The sequence below is a fragment of the Schistocerca cancellata genome, chromosome 10 (genome assembly GCF_023864275.1).
Source record: "Schistocerca cancellata isolate TAMUIC-IGC-003103 chromosome 10, iqSchCanc2.1, whole genome shotgun sequence".
Lineage (NCBI taxonomy): Eukaryota > Metazoa > Arthropoda > Insecta > Orthoptera > Acrididae > Schistocerca > Schistocerca cancellata.
Window position 1 is genome coordinate 139,865,832 of NC_064635.1, and position 5,410 is coordinate 139,871,241.

The 5,410-nt window shown below is 39.2% G+C and overlaps 1 long non-coding RNA gene across 2 annotated transcripts; it reads left to right on the forward strand.

The window, feature by feature from the left end:
* Positions 1–222: 222 nt before the first annotated feature.
* On the forward strand, positions 223–3,609 carry LOC126106391 (uncharacterized). 2 transcript variants are annotated; one of them, XR_007523339.1, is made up of 3 exons: positions 223–536; positions 3,159–3,269; positions 3,429–3,609. It is a non-coding gene; the product is annotated as an uncharacterized LOC126106391 (long non-coding RNA). The 2 variants fall into 2 exon arrangements; XR_007523340.1 differs by lacking the exon at positions 223–536 and adding an exon at positions 2,906–3,004.
* The last annotated feature ends 1,801 nt before the right edge of the window (positions 3,610–5,410 follow it).

Here is a 5,410-nt window from a genome sequence, read left to right on the forward strand (position 1 = left end):
ACGATGCGAAGGATGAAAGTGGCTTGTTATAAATTTTGTCTTTGGTTGTCTTAGTAACAGGCGTCTAAAGCTAGCGAAGTGAGGGATGCTCAACTACCGGACCTACCGATAGATGGCTCTAGCGCGTGCCGGCCAAAGATCATATCATTGAGTGTCCGCCATATCTGAATTTGGCAAAAAAGGAAGTAGTGATGGGCTAAACTGCGATTTTCCGATATCAGTGATTTCTGTGAATGCTACTTTTCAGTATCTGTTATTCTTAACTGTGATTTGTCGCAGTTAAGAGTCGCAGTTAAGGAACATAGTTCGTGTATCCCTCCGCCACTGCTATTTCTGCGATTTCTGCTACTTCCGCGATTTCTGCTACTTCTGCAATTTCTGTGACTTCTGCTACTTCTGCGATTTCTGCTACTTCTGCGATTTCTGTGACTTCTGCTACTTCTGCGATTTCTGTGATTCCTGCGACTTACCACCGTATGAAAAAGTTACATCTGTCAACACAGAAAATTGCATCTCAACAAACCTGTCATTGGCAAGTATGTTTTACGTTTTTTCTTCCGTTGGCTTTAATTTTGTATTAAAGAAACAACTGTGAAAATATTAATAGTGTCATTAATATGTAAGTAGCGTACAGTACCGTAATAGTTCGTATTTAGAAAATGAATTCTAACATATTGTTATGTTCACAGGTACCTGAACTACATTTCAGTTACTCAGTAAAGTGATAACTCAAAATATCATTGTCAACAGATCTGAAGAAATTGCCACAGCGTCTTTAGACCGTTTTCATCAGACGAGAGGTTAGTTTCTAAGCGTTTCGATGGACTTAATTACTTCAGTGAGATCGTTCTTGCAAATGTGATATTCATTATAGCAAATATTAGCAATCTACTCTGTCAACTATATTGCTAGTAATTAATGACAGCAAAAATTGTTTATGATTACTGGTTGCTGTACGTATCTATCCACATCAAGGCTGTTTTTGCGAGAGACTCTTGAAGATTCAAGACAGCTCTTAGACGATTTGCAGTTTAAAAGTGAAATAATTGTGAAATAAGTGTGTGAATGATTAAACTGTGTTTTATTGAAGTTGTTGTGCGATTTTAAAGGAATAATAAATGTCAAATACAGTGAGTGAATAATAAAAACCTCATTTTCCACATGTTTAAGCCGTCCTATACCCATAATTTTCCGCCACTTACTTATTGGTAAACACTTGTTGGAGAGTGACATGCCGCCCCCCCCCCTTTCTCCACAATCTTGGTGTGACACTGACCTGTAACATATCCCGAAGTCTACAATATGCATTTTGAGGCTGTTGATATGAAAGTGGGAAGTATAGATCTTCCAGTTAAATCAGGAATAGCTTAAGTGCATTACTTGAAAGTAACACAGGAAAAGCTTACTTATGTAGGTGGTAGTAGTGTCGGCAAAAAGTTCTTGTGTCTGAAGTTGCCATGTAGAACACCAGGTGTAAAACTTTTCTCCCGAGTCTTGAACTGTATCGGAACAAAAGTGAGGCATTCATATGACTGTTTTCATTTCTCTACACTTATACAGATGTCTGAGTTCTGCTGTGTTAACATTGCAAAGTCCTGTAGGCATGTGGAGTATTAACCAAAACTGTCATATTGGAAGCAGAATCAAACACATTTGTTACGTTACTTGATATTTTCAGGAGAAAAAGGCAATGTTGTTTCTTATTAATATAATACATTCAGAGTCACAGCAGTATTTGACCAACCATAACTGATGCTGAATGTGCATGTCGTCATATAATATAAAGGGCTTATTTCAATAGTGGTACAAGTCCATTAGCTCCACTTTTCGTCTATAATGCTTCTGAAATTAGTGATCCAAACAAACATAAATAAAGGTTCATCTCTAGCAAGAAGCCATATGCTTGAATATTTCTGGTATCTCAAATGCAGATTTGTATCTGTATCTCAAAATGAACAAAAATGGACTTGTACCACTATTGAAATAAGCCCTTCATATGCACACACAGCACATCGAACTCGTGAGGCACAAGGCTCTCATAACGAAGTACGTACGTCGGTCAACAGATGACACTAGGAAAAGTATGTTAACTGCGCTTTTTAGTTGATACTTGCGACTCTTAGTTGCGATTTGTCACAGAAATCGCAGTTTTACTCGGTAGCGAATAGCGTAGTATGAACTTTGCTCAACAGATGGCAGTGCTAACTGCGCTTTTTAGTTGCTACTTGCGACTCTTAGTTGCGACTTGTCACGGAAATTGCAGTTAGACTTGATACCGCATCGCAGAGATGGACGTAGTACGAACTTCGGTCAACAGATGGCACTGTTAACCGCGCTTTCTAGTTGCTACTTGCGACTCTTAGTTGCGACTTGTCACGGAAATCGCAGTTAGACCCGATACCGTATCGCAGAGATGGACGTAGTACGAACTTTGGCCAACAGATGCCACAGTTAACCGCGCTTTTTAGTTGCTACTTGCGACTCTTAGTTGCGACTTGTCACTGAAATCGCAGAAAGCAGTGCTAAATTCGACCAATAGATGGCTCGCGTCTTTGAATATGAAATACTACTTGCGACTGCTAACTGTGACTGAAATCGCAGTTAGATTCTGTAAAGTTGCTACTGTGATATCTGTGACTTCTCAGTCACTGGGATTTCTAACAGATACGCGATTTCCTGCCCACCACTAATTAGTGATGGGCTAAACTGCGATTTTCCGATATCAGTGATTTCTGTGAATGCTACTTTTGAGTATCTGTTATTCTTAACTGTGATTTGTCGCAGTTAAGAGTCGCAGTTAAGGAACATAGGTCGTGTATCCCTCCGCCACTGCTATTTCTGCGATTTGTGCTACTTCCGCGATTTCTGCTACTTCTGCGATTTCTGTGACTTTGCTACTTCTGCGATTTCTGTGATTCCTGCGATTTCTGCGACTTACCACTGTATGAAAAAGTTACATCTGTCAACACAGAAAATTGCATCTCAACAAACCTGTCATTGGCAAGTATGTTTTACGTTTTTTCTTCCGTTGGCTTTAATTTTGTATTAAAGAAACAACTGTGAAAATATTAATAGTGTCATTAATATGTAAGTAGCCGTACAGTACCGTAATAGTTCGTATTTAGAAACTGAATTCTAACATATTGTTATGTTCACAGGTACCTGAACTACATTTCAGTCACTCAGTAAAGTGATAACTCAAAATATCATTGTCAACAGATCTGAAGAAATTGCCACTGCGTCTTTAGACCGTTTTCGTCAGACGAGAGGTTAGTTTCCAAGCATTTCGATGGACTTAATTACTTCAGTGAGATCGTTCTTGCAAATGTGATATTCATTATAGCAAATATTAGCAATCTACTCTGTCAATTATATTGCTAGTAATTAATGACAGCAAAAATTGTTTAATAATCCTTGTGTTTTTGCAGACACAGTTCTGACTCTGATTACTGGGTGCTGTACGTATCTATCCACATCAAGGCTGTTTTTGAGAGAGACTCGTGAAGATTCAAGACAGTTCTTAGAGGATTTGCAGTATAAAAGTGAAATAATTGTGAAATAAGTGTGTGAATGATTAAACTGTGTTTTATTGAAGTTGTTGTGCGATTTTAAAGGAATAATAAATGTCAAATACAGTGAGTGAATAATAAAAATCTCATTTTCCACATGTTTAAGCCGTCCTATACCCATAATTTTCCGCCACTTACTTATTGGTAAACACTTGTTGGAGAGTGACATGCCGCCCCCCCCCCTTTCTCCACAATCTTGGTGTGACACTGACTTGTAACTTATCCTGAAGTCTACAATATGCATTTTGAGGCTGTTGATATGAAAGTGGGAAGTACAGATCTTCCAGTTAAATCAGGAATAGCTTAAGTGCATTACTTGAAAGTAACACAGGAAAAGCTTACTTATGTAGGTGGTAGTAGTGTCGGCAAAAAGTTCTTGTGTCTGAAGTTGCCATGTAGAACACCAGGTGTAAAACTTTTCTCCCGAGTCTTGAACTGTGTCGGAACAAAAGTGAGGCATTCATATGACTGTTTTCATTTCTCTACACTTATACAGATGTCTGAGTTCTGCTGTGTTAACATTGCAAAGTCCTGCAGGCATGTGGAGTATTAACCAAAACTGTCATATTGGAAGCAGAATCAAACACATTTGTTACGTTACTTGATATTTTCAGGAGAAAAAGGCAATGTTGTTTCTTATTAATATAATACATTTAGAGTCACAGCAGTATTTGACCAACCATAACTGATGCTGAATGTGCATGTCGTCATATAATATAAAGGGCTTATTTCAATAGTGGTACAAGTCCATTAGCTCCACTTTTCGTCTATAATGCTTCTGAAATTAGTGATCCAAACAAACATAAATAAAGGTTCATCTCTAGCAAGAAGCCATATGCTTGAATATTTCTGGTATCTCAAATGCAGATTTGTATCTGTATCTCAAAATGAACAAAAATGGACTTGTACCACTATTGAAATAAGCCCTTCATATGCACACACAGCACATCGAACTCGTGAGGCACAAGGCTCTCATAACGAAGTACGTACGTCGGTCAACAGATGACACTAGGAAAAGTATGTTAACTGCGCTTTTTAGTTGATACTTGCGACTCTTAGTTGCGATTTGTCACAGAAATCGCAGTTTTACTCGGTAGCGAATAGCGTAGTATGAACTTTGCTCAACAGATGGCAGTGCTAACTGCGCTTTTTAGTTGCTACTTGCGACTCTTAGTTGCGACTTGTCACGGAAATTGCAGTTAGACTTGATACCGCATCGCAGAGATGGACGTAGTACGAACTTCGGTCAACAGATGGCACTGTTAACCGCGCTTTCTAGTTGCTACTTGCGACTCTTAGTTGCGACTTGTCACGGAAATCGCAGTTAGACCCGATACCGTATCGCAGAGATGGACGTAGTACGAACTTTGGCCAACAGATGCCACAGTTAACCGCGCTTTTTAGTTGCTACTTGCGACTCTTAGTTGCGACTTGTCACTGAAATCGCAGAAAGCAGTGCTAAATTCGACCAATAGATGGCTCGCGTCTTTGAATATGAAATACTACTTGCGACTGCTAACTGTGACTGAAATCGCAGTTAGATTCTGTAAAGTTGCTACTGTGATATCTGTGACTTCTCAGTCACTGGGATTTCTAACAGATACGCGATTTCCTGCCCACCACTAATTAGTGATGGGCTAAACTGCGATTTTCCGATATCAGTGATTTCTGTGAATGCTACTTTTGAGTATCTGTTATTCTTAACTGTGATTTGTCGCAGTTAAGAGTCGCAGTTAAGGAACATAGGTCGTGTATCCCTCCGCCACTGCTATTTCTGCGATTTGTGCTACTTCCGCGATTTCTGCTACTTCTGCGATTTCTGTGACTTTGCTACTTCTGCG